This window comes from Ursus maritimus, unplaced genomic scaffold (assembly GCF_017311325.1).
Source record: "Ursus maritimus isolate PB19 unplaced genomic scaffold, ASM1731132v1 scaffold_7, whole genome shotgun sequence".
NCBI classification, from domain to species: Eukaryota; Metazoa; Chordata; class Mammalia; order Carnivora; family Ursidae; genus Ursus; species Ursus maritimus.
The window spans coordinates 78,542,933-78,564,829 of NW_024426885.1; the positions used below are offsets into that span (position 1 = coordinate 78,542,933).

General features: G+C 46.8%; 1 protein-coding gene across 8 annotated transcripts in view; it reads right to left on the bottom strand.

Moving 5' to 3' along the window:
• Positions 1-21,897, bottom strand: part of SGMS1 (sphingomyelin synthase 1) — a 278,240-nt gene that overhangs the window by 179,266 nt on the left and 77,077 nt on the right. For 6 of the 8 annotated variants that reach the window (XM_040624678.1, XM_040624676.1, XM_040624677.1 and 3 more), the window contains one exon: positions 1,677-1,767. The exons of the other annotated variants lie outside the window; for them this stretch is intronic. The gene's annotated coding sequence lies outside the window, so the exon portion shown is untranslated. The remainder of the gene's footprint in view (positions 1-1,676; positions 1,768-21,897) is intronic. 8 annotated transcript variants of the gene reach the window in all.

Genomic DNA, 21,897 nt, shown 5'->3' on the forward strand with positions numbered 1-21,897 from the left:
CCTGTTGGGGGGGGGGGGGGATGGTGACACCATAACTACTGATTGACTTCAAAACTGTGAGGTGTGCACAGTGTAACTTGAGGGCAATCACAGGAGGACAGAAATGGAATGCATTCCAAACCCACAGAGAAAAGAACACTGAATTAGAACACAAATCAACAAAAACTTCAGTCAATCCAAAAAAAAAAAAAAAAAAAGATTAGCAATGAAAATGAACCAAACACATAGTTAAGAGAATATTAGGCTATATTTCAAAAAAACAAAACCAAGAAAAAAAAAAACAGAAATAAAGAAAAGTGCATTAGCCATACAACAGAAGACCGAAAATTTTGTCTACCTTAAAATCACAAACTCTTTTCTCAAAAGGATACTAAAAAGAAAGATGCTCAACCTCACTATTAATCAGGAAAATGCAAATGAAGACCAGAGTGATATCTATCTTACACCCACTAGACTGGCAACAAAATACCCAATTTTGGAAGGAAGTGCAGCAACAGATAAAATGCGATTTTTTTTTTTTTAAGATTTTATTTATTTATTTATTTTTGTGGGAGAGAGCGAGTGTGAGCGCATGAGTTGGGGGGAGGGGCAAAGGGAGAAGCCAACTCCCCACTGAGCAGGGAGCCCGATGTGGGGCTCAGTCCCAGGACCTGGGATCATGACCAGAGCCACAGACAGACGCTTAACCTACTGAGCCACCCAGGCGCCTGTGGTAGATTTTTACAATAAGGATTTTATTTAACCATAAAAAACAATTTACTACCATCACATGCATGCAACAAGTGAATCTTAACAAGACAAATGAGTTAGTAAATGCTACATGCAATATACCATTCTTACCCAGCCTAAAAACAAGCAGCATGAAGTGATACCCGGTTTTGTGTTCGTACACAGAGAGGGTAATTGTGTGCCAGGATGGAAAGCAACCGCCACCATGAAGAACGCAGCCCCATGCAGGGGATTTTCACTCTCGGTAGACTTTCTCAACACAAGCAATGGTTTGCTGGTCTGGTTCTGGAGCAAACCCTTTGTGTCATGGCAGGCCGGCACACCCATGACACAGCCCCAGGTCTTCCAACAGAGGAGGATGGAGGAACAGAGGAACACTGAGGAACACAGCGCGCACTGGGTAACCACAATCTTCCCGGACAGAGAGCCTCTATCATAACCGATTCCAGAATAAATTCCAATTCCAAATGGCTCCCTGGGCCCCCTGCCCCTGGAAACTTCCCTCAAAATTTCTTCTACAATTAAATTACTATTTATAGTTCAGGTTAAAGGTGAAAAATGGTTTAGACTCAAGTAGAGATTTTCCTGAATCCAGGTGGCCCTTTTTCCTTTTAAATGTCCTTGTTTATTATGTGACTTGAGAGCTTGCAAAGCCCTTTCCGTCATCTCCAGCAACTCTGGCAGATGCTACCCCCTGTACCCTTCGTTTTCCACATGTCTACACCCTAGCCCATGTAGCCTTCCCAGTCCAATCCTGTCTCCTTCCTTCCCCAAACTGAACTTGGCCTCCCCTGGGCTGATGGTGAGCTGGGGCACCTCGAAGGCCTGGAAGGTCCCTCCGTGCATCAGAGCCTCATGGACAATCTCAGAACAAAGCAGGAGCAACTCTGGGGAACTTCAGATCCGTGACGTGTCTGCAAACGGATAAAAGGTGGAGTCTGACTTACGTGTTGTCTTTCATACACCCTCTGCTATGGTCCTACTTCACTGCTCTCGAAATTCAGAAGATCTACAGCTCTTCAGTCACTGGAGTTTTGCCTGGAATAATAAGGGCAGGAAATGAGAAAGGAGGCAACCGGAAGGAACCGAAGGGTCCACTGGGGAAAGAAACTCTCTTGTGGATCATTCTTGACATTTAAAAGGATAAAGGGCCACCAGAAGTAAAGAAAATCTCCACTATCCACCAGTCTAAGCCATTTTCTGTCCTTAACCAAAACTATTAATAGTAATTTAATGTTTTTAGAAGAAATCTTCATTATTTACAAAGATCTCTCACATGCATATTTTTAATTTGAGCCATAAGATTTTGAGAATAGGCAAGTATTATTTTAAAGGCAGCAGCTGACATTCCCAAATGTCAGGGAACTTCCCCATAACCACTCAGCCAGCGAGTATCAGAGAAGAAGGAGAAACCACCTCCACGACCCCACACTCCAACCCTCTTCCATGACACCAAATCAAAATAGGATGGTTTCAACCTGAAAAGCAGTAGCATTATTTCTCCTTGCACTGCACATACGTTCTCAGCCAACAGACAGAGAAATGGCTTCACCTGTTCAGTGACGGTCACGGGATTAAATGTTTGTTTACCACAGACAACCCAGAAGGTAGAGCATCCACACCAGGATGGTTGAGAAATGCACGTATCTTGTTCGCACACCTTCCTTTTCTAAGTCATAGTTAGAACTGCTGAGCTTTTTAATTTTTTATTCGGAAATAAGTCCAAGCTTACAGAAAAGTCAAGGGAACAGGAACAGTACAAAGAAGGCCAAGTACGCCTCCCTCGGACGCACCTGACACCACCCTGCACCACAGACCTAACCACTCGCTCGCTGCAGACACGCGCATTCACGCGACGTCGTTCCTGAGCCCCGTGGACATACAGTGCAGACGTCATGACGCTTCACCTCTATACACCCCAGAACCGGGTGTTCGTCTCCAGCGGTAATGCTGTTGCCACTCGCAGCAAACACAGTACTTTACCACTATATTAACCCCATGACGCGCTTCATGGAGCTTCTTTCCCCCAGTTCAGGATCCAGTCCAGGGCCAGGCGTAGAGCACTTAGCTGCCATTATTCCGAAACACATGGCTTGCTCTCGTCTTTTACGGCATTCGAGTTTAGAAGGACAGAGTCCTCCACCTCTTCGTATTCATAAAGCATTTCCACTTTGACCTGCCTGACATTACCTCACGATTCAATTCAGGCCGTGTGCTACCAGCCAGAGACCACCGAGGCGATGTTTTCTTCTCCGGGGCTGTCATCTAAACACGCAGGAGGTCCACCTGCCCCTCCCTGGCAATATTAATTCTCATCACCCAAAGTGCTGTCCAGTTTCTCCAGTAAAAAAATTATTTTCTTCTCTTGAAACTAATAAGTCATGGGTGAGGAGATACTGTAAGACCATGAAAATACGTTGTCCCTCATCAAAATGTCCCCGAGGTTTCACACCCAGCGCCGGCCTGTACCGTGGCTGCGACGCCGGCATGCTGCACATTCCCCTTCATACTCAGCACTACGACGTTCAGTCATCCCTTTATCCGTTTGTGGTCATGCTGGAAGCTCTAGTTCTTCAATAACTGATCATGTTTATCCTGTCGTGTGTGATGTACCGCGTGCGGAACCATCTTGGTGCCAGCCGATCTCCGATCTAGCCAGCGGGCACCTCCTCGAACCTAGCTCCTTTCTCTCCGCAACACACCCCCCTATCACTCACTTATTTTCTTAGCTTTTCTTTCCTTCCTTTCTGGCATTAAAAACGAAGTTGCTGGGCTCCTCCCATGCCTGCCCTGTCTCTGCTCTGCACGCAGTCGCTCCTCCCAAGTCCTGGCTCCTGGAACGGGAGGAGGGCCTGGGCACTGCCTGCTTCCACTGACGGCTGTTCGGGCTACGGACAAGCCACATTTCCTGCTGCTTCTCCATCGTAAGGTGGGCAGTTAGAGGGGGTTCTGTTTGATCCAGAGGGCAGCCAAGTCATCGGCAGACCTGCTCACTCCTGTGGGGCCTGGCGGAGACGGGTCTGCTTGAGCTGTGTCCTTAGTCCTTGCGTGCGGCCCCTGCTCCTGAGCTGTGCTCATCTTGCTGTCTCACCAGAACGGCTACGGTGCTCAGCGAGCCTCTGCACCGTGGCAAGGCCAGAGCTCTCTGCTTCTCTCAGTACTGCAGGACCCAGCGAGCACTCAGAAGACTTAGTACCTTGTAAGGCCCCCTGCTCCCTGCCCGGCAGCAGCTGCCCCTGCTAGGCCTGCACACAGACACACCCCTCACACAATGCCCCCTCCAGCCCCGGGCCATTCCGATTCCAGCCTCACCAGCAGCCCCCACGCTGCAAGACCACCACCCCCGCCCCCCAGGGCCTGGAGCAGAGCCCAGAGGGCGCTCAGGCAGAGACCAGGGCAAACGGGGGTCCTCCCTCCTCTCGGGGACCATAGTGCGGGCCACCGCCATCCAGGTTCCACCACAGGAGGCCAAGCCCAGCACCCACTGCTCGTCTTTCCGTTTTCATAGTTTCGACATCCGGCGATGTTTCTGGAACACAGGCTGCTCTACTGGAAGGGACACTGAGCATACAGTGAAGGCCCTTTATTTAAACATTTCAAACCCTCCTTCTAACAATGCTTCTTAGAAGTGTATGTGCTTGCTTTCGCGGCAACACCGTGGTGGGAGAGATGCTCTCTAGCAGTCTGGCAAATTCCAAACAAAATACCAGGGAAATGGCTCTATTCCTTCCGGGAGGCTGAGCGTCACTTCAGATGCCAGCTGGCTGTCACTTGGACACGCATTTAGGCTTACTCCACAGCCCCTCCTCCAGGGGCATGACAACCCGCTACAGACTGCCAAAGAAAGGACACTTATTTGCCGCTCTTCGTTTCTCCGGTTCAGGTGCATGTACTTGGCGGGGGGAGAAGAGTCCTCTCAACAGAAATCACTTCTGGGTGCATTTACATTCCTACTTCTAACCATTGAGGAGACATAATAAGGAGAAAAATAGTAGGAAAAAAAAAAGAAAGGCGGGGGGCACCTGGGTGGCTCAGTAGGTTAGGCATCTGCCTTTGGTTCAGGTCATGATCTCAGGATCCTGGGGCTCTGTGTTCAGCGGGAGGCCTGCTTCTTCCTTTCCCTCTGCCCGCCCCCTGCTTTTACACTCTCTCTCTCTCTCACAAATAAATAAAATCTTTAAAAAAAAAAAAAAAGAAAGAAAGAAACAACTCTGCAACCCCAGATGCAAAGTTAATCGAAAGGAAACTGTCAAACAAGAATGGTATTTTCATCACATCCTGGAGAAGAGAGGAAAACGGAGAACAGCCCTTCCCCGCACAGCCAGGAGCTCTGTGCCCACGGCACACACTGTGCCCGGCGGGAACATGGGATGTCCTCTTTCTGCTTCTGCAGCAGACTTTCTCCTTATTAGAAATCCACACCACAGCCTGCCTAACCCAATTTCTCAAACGGAACATGCCCGTCAAAGCCTGGCAGGTCCCACGCCGCTCCCTCGGCCTCTACCTCGGGCTTCTCCACTAGGGTAACACATCAGCTCTGACACACGTGGCGTAAGTGAGGATCAATGAAGAGGCAAAATCCATCCATTGTACTCCATCGGGGCCCCCGCGTCACTGATCCAATGTCCATCTGGCTGCAGACCGTGGACCTGAGCTGAGGGACGAGGCCTGGCAAAGGCCCCACGGACACTCTCATGAAGTGCATCAGGGAGGATGAATCTTTCTTTTTTTTTTTTTAAAGATTTTATTTATTTTTTGTCAGAGAGAAAAACAGAGACAGAGGGAGAGACAGCGAGCACGCACGAGCAGGGGGAAGAGCAGAGGCAGAGGGAGGAGACTCCCCACTAAGCAGGGAGCCCGATGACGTGGAACTCGATCCCAGGACCCTGGGATCATGACCCAAGCCGAAAGCAGCTGCTTAACCAACCGAGCCACCCAGGTGCCCCGCGATGAGTATTTCAGGACAGCTCATTACTCGCCCAGGTTCCCTTCTTCACACTGCAGACCCTGACTGTGACGTCATAAATATTGGCCAGGATCAAAGTAATCTAAGGGCTCTACCTTTCGGGGGAAAATTTTTTTAAAAAAAGGAAAAGGATGAAAAGGAGAAGTGTAGAGCTCCCTGAAACCTAACTCGAAGTACGAAACTCACAGGGAAGGTTTAACCCAGGGAAGAGGATTCATCGGCAGCTGTCTGATTTCAGAGCCCCGTGCTCTTAACCACCCAACACACTGCCTCCCCTGAGACCTGACCACTAGGAACTACAGCAGGGACAGGCCAGGAAAGAGGTCCAGCAGAAAGATACAGCGCAGTGTCACAGATGGTCTGTGTTGTCTTTACACCTGACAGAGAGCACATGCCCTCTAAGTAGAGAACAAGTGTTCAAGCACAAAGCCCCAGCCCAGACTGCACACCATGCACAGAACCCTTACACACACGCTGAAGGGAAAGGGGAGGGCTAGGTGCCTGGCGGTCAATCACCGTCCTCCCATCAACCACCTGCCTGACCTCTCTGTGCTGCACTGTCCTCCTTGTACGGATTAAATGAGATACTTATGACTCAGTCTTAATGTAAATGGTTTGAACCATCCCATAAACGCCACAGGGTTGCAGATTGGATAAAAAGAAATGACCCATCCATTTGCTGTCTACAAGAGACTCATTTCAAACCCAAAGATGCATTCAGACTGAGAGTAAGGGGATGGAGTACCATCTTTCACGCAAATGGACCTCAAAAGAAAGCTGGGGTAGCAATTCTCATATCAGATAAATTGGATTTTAAACTACAGACTATAGTTAGAGACGCAGAAGGGCACTATATTATTCTTAAGGGAAGTATTCAACAAGTGGATATGACAATTATAAATATATATGCCCCCAACAGGGGAGCAGCAAGATACACAAGCCAACTCTTAACCAGAATAAAAAGACATATAGATAAAAATACATTAATAGTAGGGGACCTCAACACTCCACTATCAGAAATAGACAGAACACCCTGGCAAAAACTAAGCAAAGAATCAAAGGCTTTGAATGCCATACTCGACGAGTTGGACCTCATAGATATATATAGAACACTACACCCCAGAACCAAAGAATACTCATTCTATTCTAATGCCCATGGAACATTCTCAAGAATAGACCATGTTCTGGGACACAAAACAGGTCTCAACCGATACCAAAAGATTGAAATTATCCCCTGCATATTCTCAGACCACAACGCTCTGAAATTGGAACTCAACCACAAGGAAAAATTTGGAAGAAACTCAAACACTTGGAGACTAAGAACCATCCTGCTCAGGAATGACTCGATAAACCAGGAAATCAAAAATCAAATTAAACAATTTATGGAGACCAATGAGAATGAAAATACAACAGTCCAAAACCTATGGGATACTGCAAAGGCAGTCCTAAGGGGGAAATACATAGCCATCCAAGCCTCACTCAAAAGAATAGAAAAATCTAAAATGCAGTTTTTATATTCTCACCTCAAGAAGCTGGAACAGCAACAGAGGGACAGGCCTAATCCACGCACGAGGAAGCAGTTGACCAAAATTAGAGCTGAAATCAATCAAGCAGAAACCAGAAGTACAGTAGAGCAGATCAACAGGACTAGAAGCTGGTTCTTTGAAAGAATCAATAAAATTGACAGACCACTGGCAAGACTTATCCAAAAGAAAAGAGAAAGGACCCAGATTATTAAAATTATGAATGAAAAAGGAGAGGTCACGACGAACACCATTGAAATTGGAAGGATTATTAGAAATTTTTATCAACAGCTATATGCCAATAAACTAAGCAATCTGGAAGAGATGGAATCCTTCCTGGAAACCTATAAACTACCAAGATTGAAACCGGAAGAAATTGATTCCTTAAACAGGCCAATTAATTATGAAGAAATTGAGTCAGTGATAAACAACCTTCCAAATAACAAAACTCCAGGCCCGGACGGTTTTCCTGGGGAATTCTACCAAACATTCAAAGAAGAAATAATACCTATTCTCCTAAAGCTATTTCAAAAAATAGAAACAGAAGGAAAGCTACCAAACTCATTCTATGAGGCCAATATTACCTTGATCCCCAAACCAGGCAAAGACCCCATCAAAAAGGAGAATTACAGACCGATTTCCCTAATGAATATGGACGCCAAAATCCTCAACAAGATACTTGCTAATAGAATCCAACAGTACATTAAAAGGATTATCCATCACGATCAAGTGGGATTCATACCTGGGATGCAAGCGTGGTTCAATATTCGCAAATCAATCAGCGTGATACATCATATCAACAAGAAAAGACTCAGGAACCATATGATCCTCTCAATCGATGCCGAAAAAGCATTTGACAAAATACAGCATCCTTTCCTGATTAAAACCCTTCAGAGTGTAGGAATAGAAGGTACATTTCTCAATCTCATAAAAGCCATCTATGAAAAGCCTACTGCAAATATTATTCTCAATGGGGAAAAGCTGGAAGCCTTTCCCTTAAGATCAGGAACTCGACAAGGATGCCCACTCTCGCCACTATTATTCAACATAGTACTAGAAGTCCTTGCAACAGCAATCAGACGACAAAAAGGGATCAAAGGTATTCAAATTGGCAAAGAAGAAGTCAAAATGTCTCTCTTTGCAGATGACATGATACTCTATATGGAAAACCCAAAAGAAGCCACTCCCAAACTATTAGAAGTTATAGAGCAATTCAGTAACGTGGCGGGATACAAAATCAATGCTCAGAAATCAGTTGCATTTCTATACACGAATAACGAGACCGAAGAAAGAGAAATTAGGGAATCCATCCCATTTACAATAGCACCAAAAACCATACGTTACCTTGGAATTAACTTAACCAGAGACGTAAAGGACCTATATTCTAGAAACTATAAATCACTCTTGAAAGACATTGAGGAAGACATAAAAAGATGGAAAGATATTCCATGCTCATGGATCGGAAGAATTAACATAGTTAAAATGTCCATGCTACCCAGAGCAATCTACACTTTCAATGCTATCCCGATCAAAATACCAAGGACATTTTTCAAAGAACTGGAACAAACAGTCCTTAAATTTGTATGGAAACAGAAAAGGCCCCGAATCTCCAAGGAACTGTTGAAAAGGAAAAACAAAGCTGGGGGCATCACAATGCCGGATTTCGAGCTGTACTACAAAGCTGTGATCACAAAGACAGCATGGTACTGGCACAAAAACAGACACATAGACCAATGGAACAGAATAGAGAGCCCAGAAATGGACCCTCGGCTCTTTGGGCAACTAATATTTGATAAAGCAGGAAAAAACATCCGGTGGGAAAAAGACAGTCTCTTCAATAAATGGTGCTGGGAAAATTGGACAGCTACATGCAAAAGAATGAAACTTGACCACTCTCTCACACCATACACAAAAATAAACTCCAAATGGATGAAAGACCTCGATGTGAGACAGGAATCCATCAAAATTCTAGAGGAGAACATAGGCAGCAACCTCTACGACATCGGCCAAAGCAACCTTTTTCATGACACATCCCCAAAGGCAAGAGAAACAAAAGATAAAATGAATTTATGGGACTTCATCAAGATTAAAAGTTTCTGCACATCCAAGGAAACAGTCAGAAAAACTAAGAGGCAGCCCACGGAATGGGAGAAGATATTTGCAAATGACACTACAGATAAAGGACTGGTATCCAAGATCTACAAAGAACTTCTCAAACTCAATACACGAGAAACAAATAAACAAATCAAAAAATGGGCAGAAGATATGAACAGACACTTTTCCAATGAAGACATACAAATGGCTAACAGACACATGAAAAAATGTTCAAAATCATTAGCCATCAAGGAAATTCAAATCAAAACCACACTGAGATACCACCTTACGCCAGTTAGAATGGCAAAAATAGACAAGGCAAGAAACAACAATTGTTGGAGAGGATGTGGAGAAAGGGGATCCCTCCTACATTGTTGGTGGGAATGCAAGTTGGTACAGCTACTCTGGAAAACAGTGTGGAGGTCCCTTAAAAAGTTAAAAATTGAGCTACCCTATGATCCAGCCATTGCACTACTGGGTATTTACCCCAAAGATACAGACGTAGTGAAGAGAAGGGCCATATGCACCCCAATGTTCATAGCAGCAATGTCCACAATAGCTAAATTGTGGAAGGAGCCGAGATGCCCTTCAACAGATGACTGGATTAAGAAGTTGTGGTCCATATATACGATGGAATATTACTCAGCTATCAGAAAGAACGAGTTCTCAACATTTGCTACAACATGGACAGCACTGGAGGAGATAATGCTAAGTGAAATAAGTCAAGCAGAGAAAGACAACTATCATATGATTTCTCTCATCTATGGAACATAAGAACTAGGATGATCGGTAGGGGAAGAGAGGGATAAAGAAAGGGGGGGTAATCAGAAGGGGGAATGAAACATGAGAGACTATGGACTATGAGAAACAAACTGAGGACTTCAGAGGGGAGGGGGGTGGGGGAATGGGATAGACCGGTGATGGGTAGTAAGGAGGGCACGTATTGCATGGTGCACTGGGTGTTACATGCAACTAATGAATCATCGAGCCTTACATTGGAAACCGGGGATGTACTGTATGGTGACTAACATAATATAATAATAATAATAATAAAAAAATCATTAAAAAAAATAAAATAAAATAAATAAATAAAAGTCCAAAAAAAAAAAATAAATGAGATACTTATGTAAAGAGCTTATGTCCAGTATCTGCCACTAAAGACTATACAAGTCAATCAATCAATCAATCAATCAATCAACCTGCAGCGCTGTTCCGCATCACGACTCGCTCCTCAGCCAGCTGAAAAAACCCCAGCCAGCAGACAGCACCAGTCTACAGCCCCGAAAGCGCTCTGTCTGCAGGATCTGAAATACACCGTGGGTTCATGAAAATATCAATAGGTGAGACCTGTGCTAAGGACTTACAAACCTGTGTTATAAAATGCACAGGAAGCAAGGGCTCCCATGTGAAGAGGTGAGAGCAGCTGGGGTGTGCCACCAGCCTACACTGCTCTGAGTCCTGTGACGGGCACCCCACAGGGCCGTTCAAGTTTCAAACCGCTCGGCGGTTTCCCCAATGACCCCGACCGTGCAGATGAGGGTTCTCAGCGGCGAAGGGGTAAAGTGACAGGCTCCACGTCACGCCACAAAGAAAAACCAGAGTCTGTGGCTCAAAACTGAAAGACTCGCCAGTGAGGTAAGCAGGGACATCATCCAGGGTCAGACGCCACCACTCCGCGAAGTGTTGCCTTGACACCAATGGGAATTCCGCGCAGCACCACTCAGCGCAATCCTTGTGTCACCCCCGTGGTGCATTCTGCGCTGCGGAGAAGCCCAAGGCACTGACGGGTCATGACAGACCACCTGCTGAAGCGATGTATCCTAGCACAGACCTCATGTGACCGTCCAGTGGGAACATGGCTGGAGACGGGTCACTTACTACCGGCTGTGGTGAGCCCAGAGTGACGGGACAGCCGCACCACGGGTCCCAGAGCGAGGACAATGGTGACATCAGTGGCGCACCACAAAGCTCGTGTCTAGGGTGAGAGTGGGTATGGAAGGAGCAGGTACGTCAGGACGCCCTTGTCTAGTGTTGTTGACAGCAGAACATCCTTATCACAGACAGCGCAACCTATGACTGTGTCACCTGCCCTCAGGGAAAACAGAAGGCAACCACAAAGTTCACTGTATAAATTCTAAGACGTGAGTCTGCCTCTAATACTTCTGAAGTAGGAACCCTGTCCCTGAGGGAGAGTCCACACTGGTCACCACTGCATCCTCAGCACAACAGGCCTTCAAAACCTACCAATGGATGTCCACGCCCAGCGCCACGCAGACCTGCGCAGGGGACACGGCGGGCAGGCCTGCCTGACGAAGCGCCACCTACCCCATTCCAGCACCAAACTGCTTTAGAAACCAGGGAGTTCAAGAAACGTGGGGCTGCAGGAGATCGGATTTTCTGAGTTTTGGGGCGGGGGTGGAACAAACACATACTTTGGGGGCAAAAAATGCCTCCCAACCCTTTTTGACTATTCAAAATATTTGTCCATATACTGAAATACTTGCTGGCCTAAAATGTGCTTCTGATCTGCTATTTCAGAAACATGAATCATGGATGTCAAGAACACACTGCGAGCCTTGTGCTGGACGCAGCCAACAAAAGACCAAGGCCAGACCGCCCGCAGCTCTAACAGAGACATGGGCCGTAAGCAAACAACTAGGGTCCCGCACAATGAACGCTTTCAGCAGAGCAGAACCCAGGGCAGGAGGGCTCAGAGCGGGGGAGCGACCAGTGCGGCCGCACACTTCAGCCCCGCGGCGTGCTTTGCCATTTCTTCGTCCAATCCTCATTATTTTCCTCCAAGAGAACTGCAGCCCAGGCCGTCTATACACTAAATATCTCAAATCGTCACCACGCTCCTCGGTCCTCACCCCACCCCTGTGAAAAACCACACAGTGTCTGAGCTGTCCCAGGGTTTTTGGCCCTAGAGTTTCCTTCAAGATCCCTGGCCTTTGTATAGCCAATTAAAACTGCATGTCATTTTCTGTCCCAAAGTCTTTTTTTTTTTTAAGATTTTTTAAAAATTTATTTGACAGAGAAAGCACAAGCAGGGGGAGAGGCAGAGGGAGAGGGAGAAGCAGGCTCTCCACTGAGAGGGGAGCCCAATGCAGGACTCAATCCCAGGACCTGGGATGATGACCTGAGCTGAAGGCAGATGCTTAACTGACTGAGCCATCCAGGCATCCCTCTGTCCAAAAGTCTTAAAGATACAAGCCAAATGAATGAATGACACTATCATAAGAAGTTCATTTTATTAGATTATTTCAATGTTATCCATATCCAAGAAAGTCCCATGTGCACTTGAAGGGAACAGGCACAAATATAAAGTCACAAAAAGAACAAAAGAAACTGATTTTCCAACCACAACGTAATGCTTTTGGTGTGCTTCAATATTAAAATAATCTTTAAATTTCTGATAGCCAGAGCTAAACGGGAAATGGGGCAGGCCACATAATTCGGATCAAAGAAAGAATATAAAAGGGCTTTTCCCCCTAAGGACCAAAAAACCGAATCATCTTTTTTTTTAAGGATTTTATTTATTTAAGAGAGAGAGCGTGCACATGCGCAAGGGGGGGGGGTGTTGGGGAGGGGCAGAGTGAGAAGGAGAGGCAGACTCGACTCTGAGCAGGGAGCCTGATGCGGGGCTCGATCCCAGGACCCTGGGATCATGACCTGAGCCGAAGGCAGAGGCTTCACCAACTGAGCCACCCAGGCGCCCCCTGAATCATCTTTTTTTTTTTAAACAATACACGTAGAAGAACTGTTACAGGGTTTCTTACATCTTTACTAAGTAAAAGCTGGGAACACAGTAAAGTGTACCTCAAAAAGTACTCACAGAGGCACTGATGATATAGGGGAAAACACCTCTTCCTTGTATTAGGTTTAAAAACACTAAATAAGATGATTTACTGATCTGCTATTGGCATTACAGAGAGGTTAGTCCCCAAAACAAGGCCTCCCAGGAAAAACCATTTGAATGTGATCTCTTATACAAAATCCCAGAACTAACTGAAATTAAAGGCTTTCAGAACTTTCAACAACTATTTCCCAACTCAGAAGGCTATGGCCCCATTTGGCTGGAGCAGGCACTGTTTATAGGTCAGCCCACCACCTGCAGATTATCTGTCACTTACCAGTGAAGACCCCATCATCAGCCACCTAACCAGAAGGGGAGCAGCCATCCCTGAAGTGTGCGCCTGACTTCATTTTACGTCTTAAAAGGAATATACACAGGCTACCTATTTGTACCTTAAGTCTCTTTTCTCAGTTTTTACTTTTCTTAATAGTAACAAACCATTCTATTTATCTGGGGAAACTTTGCATAGCGGTTTACCATTATAAACGCCCTTATCCTTATAATCCCAAGTAAATCCCAGTCGTTACAAAGAAACTTAGAAGCCAACTGCAAGAAACAGCATTTTGGTTGTCCCGAGGCATTGAGTATGGGATGCTCAATGAAATGGGACAAGTTTTGACAGACAAGCACCCCCAAGTTGCCCCTTCTGTGGGTCTATCAGCATGATTACTACTGAACCAAGGATTAGAGCTGGCCACTACACCACACGCAGAAAGTCCCCCGAAATCCCTGCAGTAGCATTCAAACCAGGGTCTGCAAACTGCAAAGCCCTTCATCTGCCCGTTCCACCAACCGCCCCACAAAGGGGGCTGGTGGAATCCACTCATCCTACCCAATGACCTGCCTTCTCTCTGTTGTCTGCTGCGGCCAGGACCTTCCCTACTACAGAAGACCAGAGTCTTTCACCCCAAATATGCCTCTTTGGGGCATATTTGAGCCAATTATTAAGGGTCATTGTGAGCCAATTATTTTGAGACAGTAGACATAGAAGCAGCACAGAAAACCGAGTAGAAGTTACCCTTTTATAAGGGAAATTTACATGTACAAAGGAAATCTCCATTTGCAAGGGGGTTTCCTCTCTGTGTACCAGGAAAAGAAGGATAAAAAGAAGACTCACAAAACACTCTTACCCACTGTGAAGCAAGCTTACCCTTGGCTTGCTGTACTTTTCCTGATCCCCTTCCCATCACTTGTTCCTCACACCTGGCTTAAGATGGTACCTAAGCCCAAATTCTAGTCACTTCTTTGAGTTACTCTTCCCATATTTATATGAGATATACACGTTAATACACTGCTTTTCCCCTGTTAATCTGTCCTTTGGTACAGGGGCCCCAGTGAGAACCCAGAAGGCAGAAGGACAAGACTTGTTCCTCCCCTACTCTTGTCACCTACAGCTTGAGTGAAACTTCTGGGGGTGTCGCCTGTAACAATCCCACCGTCTCCACTGACCGAGCACTTGGGATGTGCCAGACCTCAGCCTAGTCGTAGCCACAGCAAGATAAGGTGGGCACCATTCCCCCTGTCTTACAGATAAGACAATGAAGGTCAGAGAGGAAGGATAAGAAATTGGCTGGCAGGTGGCACAGCCAGGATTCCAACCCAGATTCTGCGGCCAAATTCAGGCATGGGACTGAATTACTCACATAATAACAAATGCAGTTAAACTTGACATCAACTCCGCTTATTTTTTAAAGCCCTACAAATGCTAGCACTTTGGTTTTCACATTACCTCCACAATCCTCCCCACAATCCTTACCTGGAAGATGGCCTTTCCGTCTTTCACCTTGGACGGGTCCATCCATCTTTGCCTAGTGCTACCCGGTTCAGGTTTGGATTTCCTGCACTTGCTATGACCGTGGGCTAGACCAATAACTCATCTCTCTCAGTGTGCGAGCCACAGAATATGTCAGCTCGCGTCAGCAATCCACCGAGTGCACTCACTAGTCCTGGTACCGAGTTAGCTGCCAGGACCGGTCTGCACAGCAGTCTCAGAGGAGCTCCAAGTCCGCTGGGGAATCACACCCACCGATAACGGAGACACATGCCATACACACCCATAGAATGAGACACTGATCCTGACAAAAGACACGGAGCTCGAGTACAGTGAAAACAGGGTACTGATAAGAAAACCAACGTCTCCATGTCGTGTCCTAAGAACAGAAACATGAGGCAAGTATCAAAACCTCCCTGGAATCTATGACAAAGTGAGATAGTGAAAAATAAGTGGACAGAGTTTCCTCCAAGAAATTCTTTTATTTTACTTCGGACTTAAATTCTTTCTAAATTCGATAGAAACTGCTCAGGTCAGGACTGCTTGTTTTTTGAATTTTAACTCAAACTTTTGTAAAGATGAACTCCTTTTTCTTTTCTTACTTTATATACCAGTGTTCCTTTGCTGCAGTTTTCAGCATAGTGAACTGAGGTTCTCACAAGCATCAGGAAGTGTGGAAGAACAGCACGAGGCTCTCGGAAAGGGCGGTGCACTAGTACATTGATAAATCCATCGGCTTTAAATCCGAATGAAAAAGTGAGCAATAGGAAGATTCACTGTCTATGTCTCAGCTCATCTGAATCATCAGTTGTCAACACACAATATTTTACCTCCACAGAGCCTTTTAAAAGTTCGTTATTTGTAAATGTGTTTACACACATACATAAGTATAAGTTCACACAATTTCTTTTTTTTTTTTTTTAAAGATTTTATTTATTTATTCGACAGAGATAGCCAGAGAGAGAGAGGGAACACAAGCAGGGGGAGTGGGAGAGAAAGAAGCAGGCTCATAGCAGAAGAGCCTGATGTGGGGCTCGATCCCATAACGCCAGGATCACGCCCTGAGCTGAAGGCAGACGCCTAACTGCTGTGCCACCCAGGCGCCCCACACAATTTCTTCATTATTTTCATTGTAGGAGTAATAAATAGTGATTCATTATTACAAAAGAGAACATATATAAACCTGTAAAAAAAACACTTAGTCTTGAATAAAAAAGATAAAAGACATATGACACTGTACATATATATGCACATTTATATGAATTAAATAGAGAAAGAGGGAAAATAGAAATGCTTTAATAAATACATGGCTAAATGAACCACGGTGCATTTAATATGAAATCCTACATTCCTGTTAAAAAAAGAGGGGCGCCTGGGTAGCGCAGTCGTTAAAGCGACTGCCTTCGGCTCAGGGCGTGATCCCAGCGTTCCGGGATCAAGTCCCACATCAGGCTCCTCTGCTGGGAGCCTGCTTCTTCCTCTCCCACTCCCCCTGCTTGTGTTCCCTCTCTCGCTGGCTGTCTCTGTCAAATAAATAAGTAAAATCTTTAAAAAAAAAAAAAAAAAAAAGAGAGTCATCTGTATTTTAGAAGGACTTCCACGATGAATTAAAAACTTTTAAAACCACAAACTGCACTCCCCAACATATTTACACTATTAGCTTCTAAAACCGCCCCATCGATGTGCTCACCTACCTACACACGTGCACACCCGGTAAAAGTCAGCGGTGACCACTGGGCCGGCAGGCATGGGGGGAAGATGGTCAACTGGGACTTTGTCAGCAGTACTTAAATCTTTATGACATGTAGTCTTGGGTCACTTGCAGAACTAAAAACAAGTTAAAATAAAGCATTTGGCACCCTAACAATGTCTTGCCAAATGGACCTGGGCTCAGTGTCACTTGGTATTAAAAGAATGTAAACTGAAGCAATGCAAAATTTCCCCATTAAATCAGCGTTAAAAAAAAAGTATTCAATGTTAATGAGGATCAAGTAAAAGGACCGCTTCCCCGCCAGAGGGAAACATCCTGCCACCTGTACCTAGAGCAGTGAAGTGCTTCGGCTCTTCCACCCAGTTCCACCTGAAACCCATCTCAAGGAAATAATTAGAAATCGGGATAAAGTTTACACATCGATACTTATCATGACTCCTCACTACTAAACACGCAGAAGTCCCCAGTTCAACAACCGGGAAACAGTTTAAGACACTGTGAAATATCCACATGGTACAATAGTGTGCAGCCGTTGCCAATTACACTCAGGCGGAAATCATTAAGACAGAGGAAAGCAGGATGCCCAAAACGTTCTAACAAGCATAATACAACACACTGACATGCATACACAGGCAAGGATATGCTGAGGAAGCTGACGGGTCCTGGTGGTGTTTTCCCAGCTCACAGGAGCCTGCAGACACTGCTCAGTGAGTCATTCCTGCCGTGAAAAACAACACTGTCTTACAAAGTACCTAGTCATGGGGGCGCCGGGGTGGCTCAGTCGGTGAAGCATCTGCCTTCGGTTCAGGGCATGATCTCAGGGTCCTGGGATGGAGCCCCCTGTCCAGCTCCCTGCTCAGGGGAGAGCCTGCTTCTCCCTCTCCCCACGGCTCATGCTCATAGATAGATAGATAGATAGATAGATAGATAGATAGATAGATAGATAGATAATGGATAAATAAAGTCTTTAAAAAAAAAAAAGTACCTCATCTTTTCTATTTGTGTACTGGCTGTTCCTAAGAAAGAGGTCAAACGCTGGTTCAGAAGGGGTGCCCGTCTGGAGCGTCGCCGTGGAGGGAGAGGTTCTGTCCCGTTTGTTGATAAAAGGACCACTTGGCAGGAAAGATATTCCCGCTCCTTTCCATCCCTGCCCCAGTGTGCGTGCGGGTGGGACGGAGGAGCCGTGACACCGGTGCCCGCAGCAGCCCCTGGACCCCATGGAGGTGGGGCTCGGCAGGTCTCTGCCTTCTCGCGGCCCCCACGTCCACATTCACGATGAGATGCTCCTCGCTACGCTGCAGTTACAGGAGGCTATGTTCTCAGTCTTCCCATCAGGCAGGAAAGGAACGCTCAGCTCACCCCACAGCATCTCTTACCTTACCTCCCCACGTGTGTGACAGGACCCAGATCAGCGTAGGATTGCCCCAGGAATGAAGAGGCATCGTAAGGTTTAGTTCCTCACCTGCAGCGGCTTTGTGGGTGACATGCGCCACTTTGTTTTACTGGGCTCTTCGCGGGGGAGGGTGTTTTAATAAAGATTTTATTTTTTAACAATGTTCTCCTTTTCACTGCTTTCCCGGGTGGGTCTCATTTGATGAAAACAGGACAATGTCTTTGCTCCTGCCGCATTCAGGAAAGTGTAGCTTTTGATTCCCTGGATACTCTGACCTATTCTGGTGCCCTTCCTTCCACCAGGGCCACAAAGGAGGGCTTGGCTGAGTGTCCTGGCCTCACGGTGGGGGGCTGCAGAGCAGGAGGAAGGGAGCCTGGTGTTGAGTGATGGCCTTCAGAGGAGGCTGGACCTCCACTCCGCCCCCCAGAGACTTGGCTGTGTCTGACGCTCGTCGCCAATGCTGCTGCTCCTGCCAACGGAACATGCACCTGTCCACATTATCCTGACGCTGGACCTCTGTGGGTTTTCCACATTCATCACTGACACCTCTTATAAGGTGAGCTTTCTCCAGCTAAAAAGTCTAGAACCTTCTTTACCAGAAGCCTCAACAACTTGTATTGAAAACATCTCTTCTCTATATTCTTTTTCTCCATTCCTGGTCTCCCAAGTGTGGGGCCCACCATGGAGCTGAAGAAGGCACAAGTCTTTACCTCTCCAGGCATGACTTCTCTGGCTCAGCCCCATCGCAATGACAGCAGCCAGAGACGACGGGGGCACTGGCCCCAGAGGCATCAGCTCCAGGCCTGAACGCAACCTCTCCGACTTCTTGCAACAGAGCCAGGCACACTGGTAAGTCAGCGTCTCCAGGCCCCTGGGGGGCAGGAACCACCGCTGGGCTCACCAGCCCCCGGCCCCCCAAAGCCCTCCCTCCAGCCCAGGAAAGCAGGGCCCAGGATGGCGGCCAGGGGTCAGCAGCCTCCCAATCCTGCTCCTCCCAAGAGGAAATTGGTTGGAAATCCTGAAAAACCCAGTGTTTTGTTAAAATTTGGGGGAGGAGAGTTCCATATGGTAATATATGTTCAATGAAGGGAAATTACAAGAAAGGGGACAAGCACTAACATTATGATGCATTTCCTGCCAACCTTTGTCATTTGAGATTTTTTTAACAAAAACAGAATCCTAAGCTACACGAGTCCTCCCAGGCTGTGTCTCACCACCCAAGACGGACACCTCTTACCTCTCTGTCAACTCAGGCCTCTCCTGAGTGTTCCCAGAGCAGTGAGCACGCCCCACGTGGGGATAGAAGACTCCAGATTTCTCAGAGTGCCTTGCCCACAGACAGAGTGCACTCGGAAGCTCTCAGCTCTGAGTCTGGCTGGAACAAGGGTCCCCTAAACCAGAGGCCACCTGTACTCACATGTAAGAGTGTCCACCTTCACCTACACAGTAAAAATCCTTACAAGAAAAAGAAAACTCCAGAGCTAACTACATTTAGTACACTCGGGGTTTGGACCACCAGACGCAAAAGCTGGCAGGGCTTCCAGGGCCTCCCCATACCACACGTGAGATGTGGGGCCCCCAGAGGCTTCTGGACGTGCTCACCTGCCTCCTTGCACACACCCGTTTGTCCCCGTCTCTGTGAATGCCATGGAGCCTTCTCTTCATAATGTCCCACAGACTCCATTCTAAGAAATGCTACGGCAAAGCATTTGCTGAAAACAAGACCTAACTTCTTAACAGGCTGACTCATGGATACGGCTCTGTGGCCTTACCGTCGAGAATCAGAAGCCCCCACGGACGAGGCCTGCAGCCGGACACCGGACTCATCTGGAAGGCAGCACTGTCCCCCGAGGACTCTCTCACCTCTGATTCAGCTGCTTTTTGGGCAAGAGAGTCAAGGCTTGGCAGGTGTTCCCCAGCCAGGGAGAGACAGGAGTGTACAATGTGTCAGTGGAGACTTTCCTGGGAGAGTTTCCAACGTGGCAACTGAAGTTAGTCTTTTAGTATTGACGTGTTAGACTTGACTATACTGATGTTAGGGTGCCCGAGCCCTCCTCCACCCACATTCATTCCTGTACTCAGAACCCTCACTGCCTGGTACCCAGGATCAACTAATTCCAAGTAAGATGTGAGGGGCTAATAGCGCCTTAGAATCCCAATGCCAGGAGTATCTGGATTTAAAAATGATTATGTATTGGGACGCCCGGGTGGCTCAGTCAGTGAAGCATCTGCCTTCGACTCAGGTCATGATCCCGGGGTCCTGGGATCAAACCACAGTTGGGCTCCCTGCTCAGCAGGGAGTCTGCTTCTCCCCGTCTGCCGCTCCCCTTGCTTGTGCTCTCTCTCCTTCTCTCTCTGACAAATAAATAAAATCTTTTTTAAAAAATGATTAAGTATTGGGGCGCCTGGGTGGCTCAGTCGTTGAGCGTCTGCCTTTGGCTCATGGTGTGATCCCGGCGTTCTGGGATCGAGCCCCACATCAGGCTCCTCCACTGGGAGCCTGCTTCTTCCTCTCCCACTGCCCCTCCTTGTGTTCCCTCTCTCGCTGGCTGTCTCTCTGTGTCAAATAAATAAATTTTTTAAAAAAATGATTAAGTATTAAAATATCTGGATAAAAGTTTGTATATGAGATCATGTTTTTATTTACTGTGTGAAACTGTTTTAATTACAGAAATAATTACACACGTTCAAGTTAAACATTCTAAGTAGTAAAGCCCTGAGAGAGAATTCCAGGTACCTAGAGTTCGGCCACTGACAGCTAACCCACCTGCACGTTCTGACTCCTTTCCAGGACTTTCCCTCCATTGTTACACAGTTTCTTTACTAAAGTGTGACTATGTTCCTATATGTTCCCGTGTAGTCTATTCGTCATACGTTGTGTCCCGTGTCAATACTTTCCTTCACATTGTTGTCATGGTTACAGCACGTTCCACCCTATAGATAAATTACAGAACCTATTTATCCAAGCCCGCTTTGGGGGGCCACCTGGGCTGCTTCCAAACGTTCAGTTTCAAACAATGCTCGTTCACACTAAGCATTCCCGGGGCTCAATCTCTGGACACAGTGCCACTCATTTCCTTAGAAACCACTCTGAAGAGCAGGCTCACTGAGTCACGGGAAAGACACATCACTTCACAGTGGCCACAGGAGACCTCGTGGGGAAAACGGCTGAGTCATGTCAGTTCGCACTGCTCTCGACTGTGGCTGAATTTCCCCAGTCTGTTTCTGCTGCCCTCACTGTGAACCTAATTCTTATCCAGTTTTCAAGCTATCCAAATCCTGTAGTCTATGGGACATCCTGAGTTCAAGAAGCTATCGGCCTTATTAGCATAACCTCTGAGTCCTTGCTTAAAATAAGATCCGAAGCCATCCTGTCTGTTCAGCCTTTTCTGTTCCTAAATTCTTATCCACCTGTCCTTTCTCTGACACTTCTAACTCGCTGACTGACTCAGATCAGCAAGTATTCCAGAACCGTCTTGATCCTGTCTGATCCTTAGTTCAAACCTTATTTTCCTCCCCAAGGGAGCTTTATGGGCCAAAAGTAACTCCAGACAGCTTGTGAGCCCCCAATCCCAACCCTCTTAGTACTAGAGCAGTCAGTGGGATGGTGCCAGGGCTAAACTCCTGGGTCGTCTGCTGCCACCCCTCTCATGACGGGACACCCAACTGACTCAGCAGCACCCTGTTTATTTGGTGGCACCCCACGTCCATGGGACAACAAGCAGCCAGTGTCTCCAAAGCGGGACAGGAGCAGCCACTCAAGATTATTCTAGCTCCTAACTCTCGTCTACACCGCGCCCTTAGGAAGGGTGAAGCTGCACCACAGAACCCAAGAACAGGACCTTCACTGTCCG